Raw genomic sequence first — 22,800 nt, forward strand, 5'->3', positions numbered from 1 at the left:
GACGGACACTTTTCTTACATTTTAGTGTCTGCAGAAGACAGAGAGCATAGCATCACCTTTCTGTCTTTCCTCTGTGTGTGAGCATTACTCATTTCATGACATGCCTTGCAGCGTGACCTCTCCATTCTGTAGCTCTGTGGACCCTTTTAAATCTTCCTAAGAAACTGTGTTGCTCTTCAGCTGTGTCAACCCATGGCAAGACTATGGTATGAACCTGCATACGTATACAGGAATCTCCCAGGCTTTGACACTTGGCATGCTGCCATTACACATATTATAGAAGGAAGAGGTACGAAGGTTTGCAAAGGCAACCTGTGCAGTGGCAGGCCAAAAGTCCAAAGCTGGGTTGACTTCTGCACATGCCAAGAGTTTCAACAAGCACCACCATCTTGTATTTTTACACCTGAAAGTCAGTCTGGATTGGCCTGATTCCATAGCCTGATAGACTGAAGTGAAGGATTCCTAAGATGGTCTGGTGGTTGGCTCCCCACACACACATAGACTGATCTATGGCTACATTGGACTACTGCAATGAACTCTACGTGGGGCTACCTTTGAAGGTGACCCGGAAACTACGACTAATCCAGAATGCGGCAGCTAGACTGGTGACTTGGAGTGGCTGCCAAAACCATATAACACCGGTCTTGAAAGACCTACATTGGCTCCCAGTACGTTTCCGAGCACAATTCAAAGTGTTGGTGCTGACCTTTAAAGCCCTAAACAGCCTTGGCCCAGTATACCTGAAGGAGCATCTCCACCCCCATTGTTCAGCTCAGACACTGAGGTCCAGCTCCAAGGGCCTTCTGGTAGTTCCCTCACTGTGAGAAGTGAGGTTACAGGGAACCAGGCAGAGGGCCTTCTCAGTAGTGGCGCCTGCCCTGTGAACAGCCCTCCCATCAGATGTCAAGAAAATAAACAACTATCTGACCTTTAGAAGACATCTGAAGGCTGCCCGGTTTAGGGAAGTTTTTAATGTTTGATGTTTTATCACATTTTTAATATTCTGTTGGAAGCCACCCAGAGTAGCTGGGGAAACCCAGCCAGATGGGCGGGGTATAAATAATAACTTATTATTCTTACTATTATTTGGACTTAGGACCACCTACCTGCTAGTTTTTAAATGCTGTTATGCAAGCATGGCATGTGAAGCTGTTGCTACTTCTGCCCAGTGCTGCTCTTCCAACTGTTGTGGCCAAGAGGGCTGTTTATGGAAATTAAATGGCTGCCCAAGGGGACTAGTGGAAAAGTGGAGCAGAAGGTGTAGTAGCTGCACGCATCATTTTGAAACATTTAACTCATTCTCTCAATCAGTCACCTCATTCCTAGACTTAAAATAATAATAATAATGTATCAGTGATGATTTGAATGGGAAATCATTTCATTCTATTCAGATTTAAGATTGGTTATTGGCTAACAGCAAGGCTGAGTTTGAAAAACATGGTTGAATGGCGAAAACACAAAAAATAGGGCTTTTTCCAAGGCAAATCTGGCCAGCTGGCACCAAACTCATCTTCCAGGGTATGTTTAATCATCACAACCATTCTTTAAAGTTGGTTCCTTCCCAAAGTACTTTTGTTCTGTCGGTGATTTGAAGGCTTTAGTTCAAGCCTTTTATTCAGTCCTCCATTCAGTTTTCAGATATTCTTTTGTAGACATGCCAAATCCATCTCTCTCCCTCTCTTCCTCTCAGTCTCTCTCCTCTCTCTGAGTCTGTTTATCTGTCATCTGTCTATCATCTATCTATCTGTCTATCATCTATCTATCTCTATCATCTATCTATCTATCATCTATGTATCTGGAATATAAAACAATGTGGGATGCTGTAGTATTCAAGCAGGACAGTTTCATGTACAATATTTCAACTTTGCTTTTTCAGGCCAAAACAGAAGTGATGTGTATCATCTCTGTGATCTCCCACTTTTTAAAAGAAAACAACAGTAACTTTTTTTAAAAAAACATGAGGTGGCCATTGACACAATTGCACCTAAGTGGAAACTTGAGTGGTGACATTGATACAGTGTATGTTGAGGTGTCCCAATATACTATCCTGACTGATTTTATGGGATCAATTTCAGTTCTTGATAGGGCTTCTTCTTTTCAGCTGGAGCTCACCAGAACTCAACTCTGACACCTCTCAGGTGGGCATCCTTGCCATTGTAAGAGAACATGGGAGAAGTTCACGGTGAGCTCCAGCACCTCTTTTTCTAGAAAAATAGTGCTGGTTATTGATGATGACTGAAGACATGAAGTTATCTACTGCATGCTCTCTCCCTCCATCTGGAGTGCCACAGCTTTGTTCCCCAAGAACAATACCAAATTTGCATGGTTCTGTAAGGTGCCATTCTGCATGCCTATGTTCTGGCCATTTTCATTAGGCACCTGGAAATGATGGATTGCAACCAGCGCAAGGGTACGTAAAATTCTCCCTTGAGTATATGATTCTGTCTTGAGCTAATGATTCTGACTTGACATTATGACATGTAAGTGACTTAGGAGAGCCAGAAGATATATCTGAAAATGTGGGACCTTAAGGTAGCAAAACATGTAGATCAGCCAACAGATCTGAATGACTAGTTCTGTGGTGAGTAGGCTGGGCACTTTTCTTTCCAGATTGGCTCCATGGGGCCATGCAGACTACCGTCTAGGCTTATCAAAGCCAGGCATCCCATCAGACCCAGGCGGTATGTGCAGGGAAGGTGGGGATTTTAACCCAAAAGAATCTAGAAGGCCACAGCTTCCCCACCTTGGGTCTAAACCAATGGAGGTGTAGCTCCATAATAGGTGGAGTTAAAGACCTCCAGGAGAATGTGGAAAGAGCTGGGAATTCACTCATTAGTGACTGTGATGGGTCGCTGTGTCCATCTTTTCTTTTTTTTTTTTTTTTTTAATCATATTTATTAGAATTTCCAATAATATAGAAAAATAACAGAAAAGAAAAGATAGAATACATTTAGAGCCTTACTTTCATTATCTTCTTTCTGGGACTCCCTCCTCCCCCCCCCCCGACTATATTCCCCTTTCATTAATTTGGTTCCACAAGCTCTCACTCCCAATTTAAAAACTTAATATGTTTAACCCATTAACCAATTTAAATTATACAATTTTATCATCATCCCTCATCATTAACAGGAAAGAAAAAAGATTTTTCCCCAAGATCAACCCCAATTTCCTTCCACGAATTCCCTTTTTTTTTTTTTAAACATGCCAAATCAAAATACCATGATATACAAAAGTTATATAAAGAAATAAAAGATAAAAAGTATAAGAAGGTTCAGAAAGATGGTTACATTAGCCTTTGGATTCCAAAACTCCCCCTTCCCTTCCCCGGTTTGAATTCCACATGTCCATCAGTCTATATGTTGTCAGCCTGGAGATCTCAAGTCCATGGCCAGATTTTTCCCATTCCACCTTGCCGGTTTTCTTTTAATTTGTTTATTTTAATAATGTTTAACTTCAAAAATCCAGTCTAATAGATGCCTTTAATTTCCTTGGTTTTTGCTGCTCCTCCCATTATTCTTTCCGTGTCGTAGTTAGTCCTTTGTTCTTTTTATTCCTTACTTTCTCAGGTTTCTTGTCTTGTTCAGCTGCTAAGACTTTCTTATTCCGAAATACTATGTCAGTTTTGCAGCTTTCCCAGAAGATAAGTCCTGTACGAATCCCAGAGTGATTTTCCACATACGACCACTTGTAATGTCCCGAAACCCCTCTAGGGGGATTGTAATAACTTTATATCCTCTAATCCAAAAGTCAAATTGTTGTTCCTTATTTTCCGACAGTTTATATCCATATTGTGTCAAATTGTAACAGAATTAGCCAGCAAAGTCCTTGTAACAAAGTCCTCTTTATATTCTCCAGCTTTGACAGCTACTTTGACAGCTGTCAAAGTCTCCGTCTCTCTTCGCCAGGTTCTATGAATCGCCCCGGTTCCCAGGGGGGGTTGCATTTTCCCTCTCACCCTCCACTCTTCTCCTCCAGCACAATTCTTGTAATTTCCCTTCGTGGAATTAATGATTTTTGTCAGCAATAAACTTCTCTTTCGATCTTGGTTACCCAGTCCTTGTTTTAGAATGTTTACAATCGGGGGGGGGACTGACTTCCTTTTTAGATCCCCCCCGCTCGTGCCGAATCCGAAAAAAATTTCTTTTTTTCTCCTTTTGTACCCGGTTTCCCAATTACTCACGGGTTGTTGTTGATAGTCCGAATTTCCAATGGAAGAAGTCAGCGCTCTCCGTCGAATGGCATGCGGCTGCGCTCGGCAGGGGAAGCAATGGACTCAAAGCACCACGCCACTCCCCGGCACCCGATCCGAAGCCTTTAAAAAGGCTCCTTCACGAGTCGGGAGGGCGCTAGCGGTGCCAGCCAAGTCCCCATGTCCATGGGCTCCGTGCCCGTGGTTTTTGAGGGTCCCCGCGTCGCCGGCGCGGTAGGACCCAGCCCCTGCCGAGCAGACTCCCTCCGGAGCTCGGAGGGAGTCCGCCATTCGGCGATGGCGCCAACCCGGAAGTCGCTGTGTCCATCTTTTCTTAACCCTAATTATTTCTGTAATTTTCTTCAAAGGAACCCAGCTAGGCCTTAGGCGTTGAGTAATGTAGAAAGTTATTACTGCTATTATTATATATGGCAGAGCGGTAACTCTTTGCTTCTCTGGTGCTGGGAGTGTGTCACAATTAACCTTAACAACTGGGTTTGGCTGTTTTGTAGTGGAGCTGATACGGTGTGGGAATGTCATCTCATTAAGAGCTGTGTTGGAGACAAGCGCCTTCCTGTTCTTCAGTGCATGAGAGGAGGACATCTGCAGTTGCCCTCCTACTTGCAATTAGAGAAAAACCCCTGCTGTTTGCTGGGATGCTTGTGGGTTTAAGGCAGACTATTAACATTCCTTAATCATTGCATTATTTTTAGCAGCTTTTAAAGCAAGGGCAGCGCGGAGAAGGGCTCCGAGTTGTAGGTGAAGCATTCCATGATGAATGACTGCGCACGTGAACATTTAATTGAGACACTGCCAGAACGCAAATGATTGTCACCCTGGAAAGGCCAGACATGAGGCATGCGTTTTGTAGCCAAAAGATAAAATGTACCAGCCTTGGATCTGACCTGCACAACATCACAATGAAGACGTAAGAAGAGTTCTGCTACATCAGACCAAAGGCTCATCTAGCATCGCATTCCTCATTTCCCACAGTGGCTAAAAAAACAGATGCCTCTGGGAAGCCCATATTTCGAGCAGCTTGTGAAAGAAGCGCATAGATAAACGGTGACATTTGCTCCTGCAGGAGGCAGTGACGGCCACCAACTTTGATGAGGATGGTAACAACAATTTTTATTATTATTTACATGCCATCCATGTTCCCACTCTGGGACGCTCCCAACAAATTATTTAAAACACAGTAAAAGATCAAACATTAAAGACTTCCCTATCAAATGTTTTCTAAAAGCCAAACAGATGTTTACTTCCTTGACATCTGATGGGAGGGCAAGGTTGCCTTAAAAGAGGATTGGATAAATTCATGGAGGATAACGCTGCCAGTGTCTTCTAGCCACCATGGCTGTGCTCTGCCTCCATGATCAGAGGCAGAAATGCTTCTGAATACCAGTTGCTGGAAGCCACAGGAGAGCAGGAGAGCATTCTTTTGCTCAGTTCCTGCTTGTGGATTCCCCACAGACCTCTGGATGGTCATTGTGAGAACAGGATGCTAGACTGAATGCATTGGCCTGATCCAGCAGAGTGTGAAGGCCTGGGACTCGGGCTCGGACTTGGAACCAGAGGTGTCTCAGTCCGCACCGGATCCTTTGCCTCAGGTGGCAGCTGAACCAAGTCTGGGGTCTGATTCTGAAGAGCTGCAGTCTGCCCAGGTTCCCCTGCAACAAGCACCAGCTGGGCCAAGTCAGGGTCCTGAGCCAGCCCTGGCTCCAGATGCAGGGATTATCTCATTGCCTTCAGCTGGGCAATCACTTACAGCTGTTCCACTACCTGTTGGTGGAGAGGCTGAGGCGGCCTCTGGGACTAGTAACCCACCGACATCTCCCGAGCTGCAGAGACTAAGGGCTGAGAGAAGGAGAGACCTGAGTACTCGCAGGAGGAGTGCTCGCCTTCGGGCGAGACAGGGAGGTGAGTGACCGGGGGATCAGGACTGGCTGTTACCCCGACAAAGATAAAAGGCTGTTGGACCCCGCCCCAGGTTGCAATGTTGGGAGCAATGTTGCTGTTTGCCAGAACCTGCCTGAGATCCAGTGCCTGACCTTGCCTGGTTTTCTGCCTTGTGTCCTGCCTTGGCCCTGCCGGACTGACTCCTCACAGAACCCTTGAATTCGGGACTGGACCTGGACCGCGTTACCCGGGTTACCCCCGGGCCCAGCACACAGAGCTCTTCTTATGTTCAATAGCCCTCACCTATAGTTCCCCCATCAAGTTACACACTGCTTCTGAATTTGGAGGCTACCTGTAGCCTTCATAACCAGTTGCCATAGCTAAGATGACCCTCCATAGATATGCCACTTTCAAAGGCATCACTAACAATTATGTGTTGGGTGTCTTGAATCTGCTGCCATTCAGCTTCAGTCCATTCGCCCATCATGATAAACCATGGCTAATGGTTTACCAACCACACAGATCACTCCTACTTCCCTTCTTCCTACTTGTGAACAGGAGAAACAAAGCACAGTATTGGGAACATTTGTCCTGGGAACCGTGCTTGGTTTCACTCCAAGCTAACCACGGTCCGAAGTCAAGGTTTGTTATTCACCTGCCAATTGCGGTTCCCCATTTTGTGCACGATGTTCAGCCAAGGATTGGTCCATTGGTTCACTCATGGGAGAGATCTGTCTGTTCATGGTAAAGCATTAATCATGGTTTACTGTGATGTGCAAACGCAGCCATGGGATGACCTCAAGTAGGAATGGGGGAGTCCTTCAGAGCTCCTGTGTGAGGTGGTCAGAAGAGAGCCCGAGTCACTGCAGTTTGCCACAGTGGCTAAAAAAGCTGTTTTAAACTTATATTAAAACATACACACATTTTAAAGCCTAAAAAAAAAACCACTAAGTTGAAAACAGCCTTTCTAGCCATTGTGGCAAACTGCTGTGGTGGCTCAGGCAATCCCTTAGCCAGAAGACGATGCTCTGAAGGCCCCTCCATCAGTGTGATGTAGTGGTTAAGAGTGGTAGATTCGTAATCTGGGGAACCGGGTTCGCGTCTCCGCTCCTCCACATGCAGCTGCTGGGTGACCTTGGGCCAGTCACACTTCTTTGAAGTCTCTCAGCCCCACTCACCTCACAGAGTGTTTGTTGTGGGGGAGGAAGGGAAAGGAGAATGTTAGCCGCTTTGAGACTCCTTCGGGTAGTGATAAAGCGGGATATCAAATCCAAACTCCTCCTTCTTCCTTGACCCTTTCTTGAGCTGAGGCAAGACCAGAGAGGGGAGAGGGTGGGCAATTGAGCAGTGCCTTGCTTCCCTTGGTGGGCAATTGACTGGCCAAGCTAATGAAGAGGCCTAGGGAGGGCTGCTGATCCTTGGCTCCCAGCTCATGAGACAATTGTCCCAGCCTGCCTCATTGGCACTGATCCGACCCATATCCACGTGATCTTCAGCAGGGGTGCTGTATCATGTGCCTTCAGACCTTTTTCAGGCGCCACGTGAGGTGATCCCTGCCCCATCTTGCAGCGCTAAACTCAGGTGTTTGGTGGCGGCAAGGTTATGCCCTGTGATTACTCTCTATGTTAATTTTATGCTAATTGCCTCACTGCCTCTTAAATAGTTGCTTGCCGCTTTCATTATTTACAGGTCTCTGGTTTTAATATTATATATCAGAAACAAAGAAAGTGTCATCTGTTTCCTCCCCTTCACATTTCATAGTGCTGAGCTGTAACAAGTTAACCTCATTACCCTGGCCCGCTCCATCTTTCAAATAAGCATTGCATTGGGATGGGGGTGATATTTAAATTCCCCCCGGTGAATTAGAAACAAGCCAGTCCTAACTTCCTATTCTAAAGTAGACCCAAAACACACTACACTGTTGCTAACCAATACGCTGACTTTCTCTGAGCAGCTGCGCAGCCACAGAGACTTAGCGCATCTAATCGCACCTCCATCACAAAGGAGAATTTCTGTGCCCACTTAGGATGCTTCCAAAAAACGTTGTGCTCTAGAGCTGACATTTACACATTGCCTCCCGAGGCTCTGGCTGCTTGCTTTGCATCACTCGGTGTGGTCTCGCTACTTTATATGGCTGGTTTAAATGCAGGCAGGTGGTAATCTTGATTGACCTGATTGCTGTGGGTTATTGTTGCCCTCTTAGCTCCACAGTCGTGTATTTTCCCCTAGCCTAATTCTACCCGTGAGCTGCTGTCAATTCTCACAGTCGGGTAAATCATAAGAATCAAGCACACTGTGCCGTAAAAGCTTACGAGTCAGGGAGTATGTCAAATGTTTCCTCCATATTAAAGGATCTTCTGCCTTTAAGCTTCTTTTATGTTGGTTGGTTTTGTGGGGGGGGGGCAGATTTGTGGCCGTATGTGGTGGGTGGTATTAAAACAGATGCAGAGAATTTTGTCCTGCAAATGCTTTGTTTCGCTCTTGAATGTTGGTGACATTCTTATTGTGAACTTTTAAATGGAAAGAAGCAAACGTCTGCTTCTTCCATTAGAAATAACAGCTCTGCATGAGTTTGAAACAGCAGCCTGTACGTGCATGCATTTGCTTCTCTGGGCGTCTCAGTGGGATCTTCATGAACTCTGCAGCTCGCAACAGACATTCTCTCCCAAAGTGTCCTTTGCATTTTTGATGCTCCCAAGCTCTCACCGACTGTGCATTTATTTCTTTGAAACAGTTCTATTTTGTGTGAGAGAGTGGAGGGAGGCCACATTCGAACCAGGCATTTAAAGGACTATGATGCCCCCTTAAACAGTCAAATAATTCTGGGAGCTGCAGTTTGTTAAGGGTGCAGAGAATTGTTAGGAGACCACTGTTCCCCTCCCAGAGCTGCAATTCCTGCACTGGTTTAACAACCAATCTCTCTTCACAGGGAACTCTGGGAATGCATAACTTTGCCTTCGATTGTCTTAAATCAGAGTCCTGCATAAGCTAGCTCAGGAGCAAAATGCCTTGGAACCTTTCCTGCATTCTGAGCTCTCTAATTTTACCATCCTGCTCTGAGCTGTCAAAAGGGGAAGACTTGAACAGCACGGCAACGATGTGAGCAGCGTACTGAAAACGGTGAGCTGTGTTCTGAAGGGTTGCCATCCATACCTGAGAATAAACCAAGGTGCATTTGGAACACTCCAGCATATAACAAGTCAGTGTCCAAGGAAATCATTTGGCCTGCAGGAAAATGGCTGCTGTATATATTATTTTTTGTGGGGGTTAAAATAACATCCATGAAGGATGACATTAGACTTTGGCTCATCACAGATCAGGCAACCAATGCTTGGCCTGAAAATTAGTGGCTTGAGAATTTGTGTTGCCACTTTTTTATGCACAACAATGTAAATATTGGTTCTACTTCCCTGTTTACACACACACACACACACACACCTGTTACATAAAAAATATATATTTCATGTAAAGAATAACATGTATATGTAATAACATGTAACATGGAAGTAGGCCTTCCATTGGAGAATATTACACACACCTCCTGTGTCAAGAGGGACTAGTGTGATGGTGTGTCTGTCTGCTCCAGGGCAAAGCTGTGGGGCATATTTATTTCAGCTATTTCAGCTATAGGACAGCTATAACTTCACATTTTAATGTTTGCTCTTCCAGATCTAATCTGCAAACTGCAGTTCACCTATCCTACAAAATCTGCAATGCATTTCTCCAACCAAAAGATGTGTACAAAAATGCAAATATTAGGGGAGTGTGGCAAAAAATGCATGTATTAGTGAAAACGACATGCATCGCTTTATTGTGTTAGGAAACATCTGCTGTAAGCAATATGTATATCAGGACAAAATTATGTATAAAAATGTGTAGATCTAGAGAAATGTGTGCTAAAATACTGGTTAATTTTCAGGGGACCTTTTTATAAAATAAAAATCTCAAACTGAGGGCTACAGGAGTATTTGTGTGCACCAAATTTTGGCCTTGCACAGTATGCCATATTACCAAGGTCCATTCCAGATGGGATGCTGGACTAGATGGGCCATTGGCCTGATACAGCAAATTCTTCTTCTGTTCTTAATACAGCCAGGTCCAGGGTACAAGGTCCTTCAGGTCGATTGCTGTTCTTGGAGCATGGGAACTGAGCTGGATTCCATTCGCCAGGTGAGGATAAAATTCTGGGCTTCCATCTAGCCACCACAATCCAGAGGTGTTGGATACCTGCTGGTCACAAGCCTGGTGTTGCACATGACTATTTCTCTTCCATGCTTCCAGGGGATGAAGTAACATAGTCTGCAGGGACACATTAGTCTAAGTTCCAACCTGCAACCATAAACAATTGGCTTTCTGCATGCAAAGCATGTCTCCAGAAAGCTCCTGAATTCATTTCAATCTCTGATTTTGTGCCAGTGAACTTTTCAGGGAGTAAAACAGGAGTTGGAAATGAGCTGGAGGACACTCGTCGTCATCCCTTCCTGTATACGTGACAGGTTGTTTTAATGATTAACTGTGTACTTTGACAACTTGCATCTTGCTTATCTAATCATGGTTCTTGACCTGCGGTTTTGTAAGGACAAGTCTTCTGTTCAGGTTTATCTCTCTTTCAGTTCTGTTATGGGATACGAAATCATGTTAACAGGATCAGAGCTTTCGTTGGCTGCAGTGGGTGCCATGTTCAGTTTTATATCAGAATGAGCCATCGTTTGTGAATGATCTGAAAGCACATGAATGTGGGTGAAACCTTTCAGAAGTCCTTCCTCTTCTTGATGACAAAAATATAAGAACCTAGAGATGAAACAGGAGATAACTCAATCTTGATTATTAGGCCTGCCTTATACTGAGTCAGATCACTGCTCCATCTTGCCCAGGGGTGTGGAACCTTGTTGTTGTTAGCTTGAGGGCCACATTCTCCTCTGAGTAACCTTCTGAGGGCCATATGCCAGTGAGCAGGACCAGAGGCAAATGTGGGTAGAACAACCAATTTAGATGTTTACCTTTATTACAGTGGGCTAGTTTCTACAAACACTTGTACACTGCTCTCAATTCTTCGTCCAGAGAAGTAAGAGGCATTGTTAGAGTAAAAAGTCTAAAAGGTATTGGCATGTGGCCAGAAAGACACCAGAGTGGGTACCAGGCAAGCCTCTCTGGAGAAAGCCAGTGTCAGAAACTCTAATATAATCTAATTGCCAAATGGCACCTTAAACCTAGGTTATTGTCACTACAGTGGAATGTCTAGGCACTGCTTTTGTTGTTGTTCTTTGTGATTATTATTCGTTTCGTTTCTATACCGCTTTATATTTCAAGGAACAAATCTCAAAGCATTTTGCAACACATTAAAACATCAAATAAAACAACCCTGAATAAAACAAATTCAAGCTTCGAGGGAAATATTTCAGATGCTTCTTTAAGTGGCATTTTGCTTTCCACAGTCGCCAGTCTGGCACCCAGAGATCTCCACGTGTTGCCACTTGCAAAAATGCACCTGGTGCCTGGCTAATTTGTAACACTGGAGAGAGCCTTCCTAAGCCCAGGGTACCACCACTGAAATGGCCATTCCCCCCAGTAACCACTCATTGTACCTGAGATGGCAAGGGAACCCAGAGGATCTGAAAAATTACTCCTTGCAAGGGGTGTAGCCTCCCAGGGGCCCTAGCTCTCTGGGCTGATGGCAGAAGCCAGAGTGTACTTCTCTTCTGCTCTCCACTGCTGGGGCAACTGTCAACTCAACCACTTACTGGGCAGTTGTTGCTTTACAGCAGGCGTGGGGGGTCTTTTTTAGCCCGGGCAACCTGGCATGCCAGCGGGGGGGGGGGGGGCACAGCCAGAGGCAAAAAGGGTGCAGAGGGATGGATGGGACTCCCTATGTAATGCAGTACTCTACATTCCAGCCATGCAGAAGCCAGAGTTTTCTGCATCCCCATCTCTCCATCTTCTATTCAGGAAAGCGAGAGGCATGATCATAGCTCAGAGCCACATTCCAGCAGGGCAAAATCACTTAGGGAGTGTTCAGAGCATGTCTGGGGTGGGAAATCACCTGGGGAGGAGGCACAGCTTGGGGAAGAGTCCCAGGAGCCAGAGCCAGAAATCTGGAGGGGACCACATTTGACTCCGGGCCTGAGCTTCCCCCTACCCCTGCCTTATACAACTGAGTGAAGAGAAAAGGGGAGAAAACCTTCGCCTTTGGGCTGGTGGTTATGTCCCAAGACAGATGTCTGTTTTGTGCCAATTAATTACTCCAAACAACGGGGAAACTTCTCATTCAGCTTTCCATGGTGCAGCCAAGGCTCCGCTTTGAGGACAGCATGAGAAATCTGGTGCGAATCCACACCCGTGGGGAACAGAACAGTTAACAGCAGAGCTGAACCGTCGTCTCTCTGCACTGCCGGCGGCGATATCAGAAGTGAAGCGAAGCATCGTCTGCGAGCAAAGCCCACAAATGCTACTGTGAGGAAGAAAATGGGGGAAGTGCGGTTGTCGATTTGCTAATGAAGATTAATGTGATAGCTGATAAGGAAGGTTCCGCTCCAAATTGCTATTATCCTGCAAAATCCCTCCTGTAAAACAGCCAGAAAGCATTTTCGTTGTGCCACTGGAGAGTGTGTGTGTGTGCGCGTCCACGTACATGGCGTTTTACAAAGAATGATGACAGGTCCCTGCTCTGAGAGGCTTACAATCCAGCCAAAGATATAAGTGGGGTAATGCAGAGAGAACAAGGTAAATAGAGGCAGGGAGGATATGCAATTATTTCATCCATGTGTACCTTGGCACAGTTGACAGAGGGGTATTGAAACTAGAGGGTTTCCATGTTTGATGCTTGGCCACTGGTTAGATATTTAATAATGGAATCTGCCATTCTTTTCAAGTCTGATTGCCTTTTCCATTGGTGGTTAGTCTCTAACTACTGGTATGCAAGCATCAAATTGTCCCCACTAAAATATGGCGATAGAGCTATTGTCAGGGTGCTGTCAGTGGCTCCCGGGTGGTTGCCCAGGAAAGTATAAAGACAAGGAAAAGTTTCTTACAGTCCTTTCTTATTTCAAACTTTACAGATAGAGGCTATAGAACTCAACCTTTCGGATAATGGTGTTGTCCCAAGTGAATCTCCACCCCCCTTTCTCTCCCACTTCCTAATTCATCATCATCATCATCATCATCATCATTTATGGGCGCCAGCTAAGTGCCCTCTGTCTTTGAGCTCTTTGCTCTCCTACTTTTAAGGCTTGCCAGGTTCTGGGAGATGATGGGTCTGGTATGCTTTCTAGTGACAACGGGTCAGCCAGCTGCTGCTCTGGCTCTGCCTGCTCCTCCTCTCCCATTATTTCCCAACTTATCCCCTCATCTGCCTCTGAGCCTTGACCTCCTGCAAACCACTGTTGCAAATCTATACTGTCTCCCTCTTCCTCCTCCCTGGAAGGGTCAGGATGGGGAGGCAGTCTCCACCACTCTTCCTCCTCCTCTGCCCAGTCCCAGCTATTGAGAATAAATCTCTCTTGAGGAAGGATGCAAATCTTCAAAACATGTTGAGAATTCTGTAGCATCTTTGAAAGTGATAGTTTTCTGTGGGCGGAAATCTAGAGAGGGGGAATTTAATTCAGCGTGTGGCCCGTGGCTTCTGTGTCAAAGTACTCTTATGGCCCACTTGATCTGAGAGGTTGGACTGCCCTACTCTAGGTGCTGTTGGACTCCAACTCCCATCAGCCCCAGCTGGCACAGCCAGTGGCTAGGGGTGATGGGAGTTATAGTCTAACAGTGCCTGGAGGGCCTCCACTCCTGCTTTTTAGAACATACGGGGCAGAGAGCCTGGTGGGGAAACAGGTAGTCTGTTATTCACCTGGGTAGATGGGAAGTCAAAATGAGGAAGTGAGAGGCTAGGACCTGAACCAAATCTGTTATGGATGAGATTCCGGCATCACAGAGGGTTCAACTAGATGACCCTTGGGGCCCTTTCCATTTCTATGAGAGAACCTTGCGTCAAGAAGGTAGTTTAGGGTCATCTACCGTGTCTGGAATGGATTTCAGACAGGAGAGGAGATGTGGGCCTGTAAACGCCAGCACCAAACCGGCTCAGTTGTACAAGCTGTCCAGATATCTGGGGAACACTTATTGCTTCTGAACTTAATTCTATAGCAGACAGTGCTGAAGTCACTGGGGATCTGGAAACAGATGAGCTGCTCTGTTCGGCAGCAAAGCACAGTGGTGACAAATGACTGTGGAGGATAAACGGGGCATGTGGCGAAAGGAAAGCTCTCTGTTGAGTTCCGACTGAAGCAGATGCAATTTGACAGGGCATAGGTGTGATATGTATAGGGGTTTGACTGTATCCTTAATGCACGCTCCCTCGAAGGGCCATAAATCCTTCCCCCAAATCAACTGTGTTCAGCGTGAGAAACGAGAGCAATTTACAGGTGGCTGCAGGGAGCTGCCCCCCTCCCCATACACAAGTGAATGCAGTTAGTCAATAAGGATATCAAGGCCCTGCATGGAACATAGGTCAGGCTGCATCTCCCCCAGTGTTGTCTACTTTGACTGGCAGTGGTCCTCCAAGGAAGGGGTCTTTCACAGCACATGCTACCTGATTCCAGGGCAGCTGAGCCCCTACCTGCCTGTGCACTGTCTCTCCAGAGTGGTACATGCCCTGGTTATCTCCCCCTTGGACTACTGCAATGCACTCTACATGGGGCTACCTTTGAAGGTGGCCTATCAGATAGGATGGACCTAAGCCATATAGGGCTTTATAGCTCATAACCGGCACTTTGACTTGTGCCCAGAAATAGACAAGTGCAGCTGGCACAACTGATATGTGCCCCTTGCATGATGTTCAGCTGGGATGAAGTAGTCCTTACCTGTCACGTTCAAAATTAGTCTACATTAAAGATGCTCATGGTCTGCCCATCTACATGTTACCTCCAGCATGCAGGGCCAACAACACCTGCTAAAGCACAGCTTCTTCTGCCTCATTCCATCCTTTTCCTTTCTATTTCCTTTTAGAGCCACCTTATTTTACTTGTGCATCCTAAATTCAAGCAGATTATGTGTGCCTGAATTCTCTCTTTCTCTTTCTCCCTCTCTCTCATTTTTCCTCCTATCAACAAGTTGGCCCAATAAAAGCAATCCTTTCTGGCTGCGTTGTATTCCTGTTAACACTAAACCAGCTCATGGGGAACTAAAGCAGTTTGTTTTTTCTTTGTAGCCAATTTTTATGCTGCCCATGGATATTCCTGGAATGTTTTGGAGAACAATGGGCCATTTTTAGATCTTGCCAATTTTACAGCATCATATTCAAGAATTACTACTACTATTATTTCCAAGGAAACCAGGGCTGAGACATCGTACCTTTTTATGCACTTTCTCCCACCCTGAGGATGGTCACGTGGCGCATTCTGCCTATTTTTAGTTCCACAAACATATCAGCAGGACGGAGCCATTAAAAGAAAAGGGTGGGATAACAAAATAGGGATGTTATGTTGCTGCTCCAGATCAGGCTTGCCTCAATAAAAAGTCATTTGGAAAACAAGCAGCCAAAGCCATGGCAATCTCTTCGGAATAATGCATAAACCAATGGGACGCGGCGAGACATACATTTTGTCGCTTTGCATTTTCCTATCATTCCATAAAACATGGGAAAGCAGTGCTGAAAATATTTGCATTTTACAATGGTGTCCATCCATCATCCATTTGCAAGCCTGTTCTCCGTACATTCCCGGAGTAATAAAAGTCTTACATTTTAGAGAAGTCCCCTTCCTTGTCAGCTTCCCGTACACCATTTCATCGATGCACACCGAGGTACAGAATGCAGATCAGAAAAGTGGCTAGAGCATTGATGTGCTGCTGTGTATGTTCCCTGGGTGGAGAGATCTACATCTTCCAGGGCTTGGGAGAAAGGTTAGTGCAGAACAGCCAGTGAGGCTCAGTGCAACAAGAGGCCTCTGTGTTCTAGGGCAGCGTCTCAAGCTGGTGGCTGCGTTTTCCACCACAGTGTCTACGGTAGTACAAAAAGTCAGTGTGGTGGGGAGACCCGAGTTCAAATGCCAGCTCCGCTATAAAGCTCACTGGATAATCTGGACTGGCCACACACACACTCTCAGCAGAGCCTACATCACAGGGTTGTTGTGGATGCTTAAAAATACAAGGAGGGCGAGATCCCTGTACAACACTACCATGAACTCTTTGGAGGAAAGGTGGGATTTAAAAAAACATAAAACCACAAATAACATAATACAAATACAGAGGACCTTCAAATTATCTTCTGAGGTTCATCCTTGATTTGGCTGTGATTTTGCATTTCAGGGGGTTTAACTGGCCAACCCTTTGGGTCCCTTCCAACTCTACAGTTCTGAACAGAGATATTTGTACCCTGATTTGTTTTTCTGGAAACATGAGGAAGACAGAAGAAACGCACCCAGCACCAGGGCCATCTTTACCTAGGGGCGCAAGGGTTGTGGGGCACCCTGGCACCAAATTCTGGGGGGCACCAGATGGCTGGAGGGCATGCAGCTTCCCTCCTAAGCCTCTGCGGGGGTTGCTCTCCTCCTGCAGCGGCATGGGAGAGAGTTGCGTGCCCCCTTTAAAAAAAGCTTAACAACTCTTAGCTGTCTCCCTGAAAACAGCTCAACAACTTTGGCCTGCCCCCCCCCCCCAAATTGGAGGAACTGAGTGGTTTTTGCACCCTGGCGCCGCATATGCTAAAGATGGCCCTGCCCACCCCACCCCCATCGGTCTACCCGGACACTGAGGTCCAGCACCGAGGGCCTTCTGGCGGTTCCCTCACTGCGAGAAGCCAAGTTACAGGGAACAGGGCAGAGGGCCTTCCCGGTAGTGGCACCCGCCCTGTGGAATGCCCTCCCGTCCGATGTCAAAGAGAACAACTACCAGACTTTTAGAAGACATCTGAAGGCAGCCCTGTTTAGGGAAGCTTTTAATATTTGATGTATTACGGTATTTTAATTTTTTTTGGAAGCCACCCAGAGTGGCTGGGGAAGCCCAGCCAGATGGGCGAGGTATAAATAATAAATTATTATTATTATTATTATTTGTCCATGAAGTCAGGGAGGGGGGCATAGTTTGTCCTGAATCCAGCTGGTGAGGGCGTTGGGTCTGCCTGCTGCCCAGCCCAACTTGCTCAATACTGTCACTTGCAGCATCCTCTCTGAGATTCAGAACTAGGCCTTTCTAAGCTCCGGAAGCTTCATTCCGAACATGTGTCATCTTAAATGGTTATTGTTTTTGCACAATATTTTTATTGGCCCTCAGGCCTTCGTGGAGCTAAGTCTGGCAGGGTATAAATTGTAAAGTAAACAAAGCCTTGACAACTGAGCAATATCTTCCCTCATTAAACATCTAGGGTTCTGTGATCAGTGACCTCTTGCACTGCAAGAAAGGTTTCTTTCCAGCAACCATCCGTGCTGGCCAGCTGCCACTCTGAAAACACTTTTTTAAAAGGCTCTTCAGAAATAAAGCGAAAATCAACATCTGCTTGCCATACATAACACCTGCAGCAGAGTTATCTCCGGGTCACCTAACAACACACTGTTGCTCATCTGCAGTTCTGCTTAATTGCCTTACGCTCTGCGCAACTTGTGCATGTTAAGGTCCATGTGCTATTCATTCATTTAAGATATTTTCAGGCTGCCCTTCACCCTCACAGATACCAGGGTGGTGTACAATAAGCATGGTTTTAATTAACCGCATCACAACATATAAACAGTAAAACAGCAAGACAAAACCTTCAGGAAAAAAGCAACCCATGGCTAATTTAGAGGCAGCTAAAACAATAGAGTAGATCAAGGGAGCTTGTGGGATCTGCTTTGTTCCTAGAACCCCAAAGTCCACCAGCTGGAGCCAAAGTGGCTTAGAAAGAGAGGTGGACATAGAATGAAGGAACAGGACTCCCCTGAGTACATCTCAGCCCAGGAATTTGTTTTCAGTGTGAGAATTGAGCATATAGTCATTTCATGCAAAAATCAATTCCAAGTTTCTCTTCAGGCTTGGTTCATTTCAGCAGTCTAATTTGGGGTGGGGGGAGGTGTTGTTGCAGAAATCCTTGGTGATCCACTGCAAATTACACACAGATCTACCAGTAGATCTTAATCTAATTTCCGCCTGCCCCAGGAGTTAGTTAAGACTCCATCTGCCCTATACATTTAAAGCAGTATCATAATACTTGAAACAGTCATGGATCACTCCCAACCCCACCCCACAAGAATCCTGGCAACTGTAGTTTGTTAAGGGTGCTGAGAGATGCTAGGAGCCCTCTATTCCCTCACAGAGATACAATTCCCATAGCGCTTTAACACTCAACTCCTCTTCCCAAGGAGCTCTGAGAATTGTGGCTTTGTGAGGGGGATGGGGGTCTCTCTCAGGATCCTTAACATGGCTCTTCAAAGTGGTATGGTGCGGTGTTAAATGCATTGTGCAGTTGGGGCCAAACCTACAAAACAATCTGTACAAGTAGAAATGAATTGACGAGGTGCTGAAAAGCTTATGAAGTCCAGCACCAGTCATACCACTATACCTCCCATGGAGAAGAGACTCAGGCAGAGATCTTAAGACATGAACGAGTTGCCCCCCGACCCTGATATTTGGTCCTGACCCCTTTAGGGCTTTAAAGGGAAGCCCCAGTACCTTGAATTAGACTCAGAAGTTGACAGGAACCTTTCAGAAACAGAGTAATACACGACTCCACCTGTTTAGAGAGGTTCAGAGACTGGTAGTTTAGCACTAGTTGAAGCTTCTAATTCTTCAAGGGCAGCCCCATGTATAATTCACTAAAGTAATCCAGTTGCAGACATCACCATGACCAGAATGTCCCTGTACAGGAGCATTTGTAGCTCATGAACTAGCTGAAGCTGGTAAAAAAACTCCACATTTTTTGTGATTGCATTTTCATGAAACAAGGGAAATGGCATTAGGTACTTGTGCAAATATATTACTTCAGTAGTGTGTGTGTGTGTGTGTGTGTGTGTGTGCGTGCACACACTCACTATTCCTCCCCCCCCCCCCCCACTCATTCATAAACTGAAATTTGTTCCCACCACGATAATTTGAGGATGCTGCAGGCTTCTGCATTAAAGACACTAAAAATACTTTGCTATAGGGAGGAGAGGACAGTAATAGGAGTAAGCGTTGCTCTCAGTCTATGCTCCTGCACATTTTCATTAACTCCACAACCAGAAGAGGAGCAAAGACAGATTAGCCATTTGTTAACCTGAAACTACTAGTCCTGTGAACAGGGCCTCTGTCAGAACTGGGCGAGTTTCAATATGCCTTTGGGAATGTTGTATGAATCTTGCTCTCTCATTTTCAGATGGCAACCTGATTATGAGACAACAGAGCACTTGTTGTCCATGCTGCAGTCTCTTTAAAGAAGCATATAAGACATGCCTCCCTCCAAGTTGGCCAGAAGACGGCCTTGCTGTAAAGTTGTGTTGCTTTTGGCAGCAGTGAAGAGAACTGGGCCGGCTACTTCCCTGGAGATTAAAACACGTCACCAATTGGTTGTATAATAAAGTGTAGTCAAACAGCTGTTTTAAGTCTGTGCCATATAAGTTTTTTAAGATCCCTCCTGCTCTTCAAGAACAAGTGGGGGCCCATGACAAAATGATGATGACAATGGTGATTATTTCTGCAGACATTGAGTTTATATTGAGCAGAAGGGCTGCAGCTTAGTAGAAGAACACCTGCTTTGCTGCCAGTCAGTGTTTTCACTACTGAGCTAGATGGACCAACGGTAGAAGGCAGCTTCCTATGTTGCTATGCACATTGCATCCGCTGACACCTGTCTCTTGTGTGTGGCTGTTGTTGTCCTTTTGGCTACTTAAGCAATGGCACGAAGAGAAAGGAATCAGAATACCAGATTGTGATTCCTTCAACCAGAGTGATGCACCCTTTTCCTACAGAAAGGCAGGGCTGTCGCCTTCATGCCCTGCTTTCAGCTTCCTGAAAGCAACTTACCACCGCAGTGGTAAGTTTCTGACTTCACCCAGCAGGGCTTGCCTCACGTCTCTTCCTTCTTTTGTCTTCCCTTATCCTACCTCTCTCCTTCCCTTTGTAGACCCCCGGAACACTTTGATTCTGTGCAGTGCCATCTTGTGCTTTAGGGGTTTAATATATAATTACAATTCTTTCCAAGCAGGGTTGCCCAGTTGCAATCCAAACATCTGCCAGGTTTGGCAGGCACAGAGGTGGCTCTCTGGCTGCTCCCACCCAGTGGCGGAGGAAGCCGCTCAGGTGGCTGGGGCAGCGCTCAGGGGTGGGGTGAGCCGCCCATAGGAGTGGGGCGCTTTGTGAGGCCTCCAGAGTCTGCTTGCCTCCTCCCACTCAGCCACCCTCCAGCTGGTGGGGAGGCAGCGGGTGAACCGTTTGGGCAGCGTAGAGCCTTGGGTGCACTGCAGGCCCCATGGTGAGTGCCGCCTGGCATTTTGTCACCCCCCTCAGTGGTGACACCCGGGGCGGCCCGCACCCACTGCACCCCCTTTCCTCCACCCCTGCTCCCACCCTTTCCTTCTATACTCTTGTCACCCATCTCCTACAGTGGTCAGTAGGGTACTTGGAGGCTAGGCTGCCTCATCTTCCATTGTAGCAGAGGATTTAAAGGTACACAACAGGTCCAACGTATTTCTGAATCCATGGGTGACCTTTATTTTGCTCACCCATATAGCCAATTTACAGCTGGAAACATCACGGCAAAGAGGGGGGGAAATGTTATATGATTCCCCACTTGCTGCCTGATTATATATTTCTTATCTTTGGACACTAATCCTTGACCATTTCTTCTATTTCCTACACATAAATAGTGCAAGGAACCACTCGCAGATAACACTTTTGTAGCCCATGGCTGGCTGCCAGATGAACGTGGTGTTTGGGATCACTTTTCCTGTTAGCCAAAAAGTGTAATAATGGTGAAGGGGGAAGCCTCGAGGGGGGAGCACCAGTTCAGATCAGCCCTAGCTCCTCGCCACTGTTCACGCTGGCCAGCACTCAGGTTTAAACCGCCTGCCAGTCACTTGCACATTTGAGCACCCTATTTAAGCTTATGTCAAATATTTGCCTTTCTTCAAAAGTGACACAACTCGTCTCAGACAAATGCGACTCCTGTTGCTGCCAGCACTTACTCCCAGATGCTTTCATTACAGCTGCTGCAGGTCGGCTGCTGGTTCAATCAGCATCAGTTCGGCACTGACCTCTGCTAAATGCATAATGGCGACAAGCATTAGGGTAGAAGCCAGATAACTACTTTAGCTTGCTGCTCCCCAGAGGGACGCTTTTAACTTTTCCCTCCCTTGAAGCCATAGAATGGAAGAAGCAGGAAGCTAGTTTCACAAATCTCCAGATTGTGGCCCAGATTCCTCCTGCAGCAAAGAGCAGCTGGAAAGGGGACCGAGGGGGTCTGCCCTTGACCAGACCCCACTTGCCGCCTTAGTTATAACCACTTGGGGGCGGGTGAGGCTGCACTGCCTGTCAACTTCCTGACCCAGCCTCTGTGTTGCCTTGTAGAAGTTAGCAGGGAGGAGGAAGTGGAATAAACTAGAATTAGTTGCCTCTGCCTGTCATTGGCTCTGGCGCCACCTACTGTTGGGCTCCCCACCTTCCATCCTATCAGTCACAATGGGTAGCACGAGCCACCACTGGGGAGGAGAGGAGTGGGGGGCTTCTTGGGCGAGGCTGCAGCCAGGAGGGAGAGGATTAAACCCCAGCTCCCTCTGCACCACACAGCACCGTTCTCAATCCCCTTCATAGCCGCTGTGTAACTAAAAAATAAACAGACACAGGAAATGCAACCGTGCATATATCGTCTAGTTTTGGTCTTTAGTAACAACTCTGTGTGTTCTTTAAAATTCAAGTAGCAAGTCATACGAGCGATAAAAAAAATACTATGACTAGATCTGAAATAGTGCCAAATTTAAATTTTTGGCCCGTCCATTTGTATTACTTCTGGAGGCTCCCAGGGGTATGATTTAGCTGCTTGTTTTGCGGGTGGGGAGGACCCCACATGGGTTAACATAAGAAGAGCTTTCTGGATCAGGCCAATGACCCATCTAGTGACAGTCCAGCATCCTGTTCTCACAGTGGCCAACCAGATGCCTGTGGGAAACCAGGGAGCAGAACATGAGCACAAGTGTGTTCTCCCCTCCTGCAGTTTTACAGCAACTGGCATTCAGAAGCATCACTGACTCCAACTGTGGAGGCAGAGCATGGGCATCATGGCTAGTAAAGGTAAAAGGACCCCTGACCATTAGGTCCAGTCGTGGCCGACTCTGGGGTTGCGGCACTCATCTCGCTTTATTGGCCCGGCGTACAGCTTGCAGGTCATCTGGCCAGCATGACTAAGCCGCTTCTGGCGAACCAGAGCAGTGCACGGAAACTCTGTTTACCTTCCCGCTAGAGAGGTACCTATTTATCTACTTGCACTTTGACGTGCTTTCGAACTGCTAGGTTGGCAGGAGCAGGGACTGAGCAACGGGAGCTCAACCTGTTGCGGGGATTCGAACTGCCGACCTTCTGATAGGCAAGTCCTAGGCTCTGTGGTTTAACCCACAGCGCCACCCGTGTCCTCACCATGGCTAGTAGACAGCCATTAATTTGTCCAGTCCTCTTTTAAAGCCATCTAGGTTGGTGGCCATGACTGCCTCCTGTGGCAGAGAGTTCCACAGCTTAACTATGAGCTGCATGAAGGAGGACTTTCTTTTTGTCCTAACTCCGCTCTGTTA

Source organism: Podarcis pityusensis (assembly GCF_964106645.2).
Source record: "Podarcis pityusensis genome assembly, chromosome: 2".
Taxonomy (NCBI): Eukaryota; Metazoa; Chordata; class Lepidosauria; order Squamata; family Lacertidae; genus Podarcis; species Podarcis pityusensis.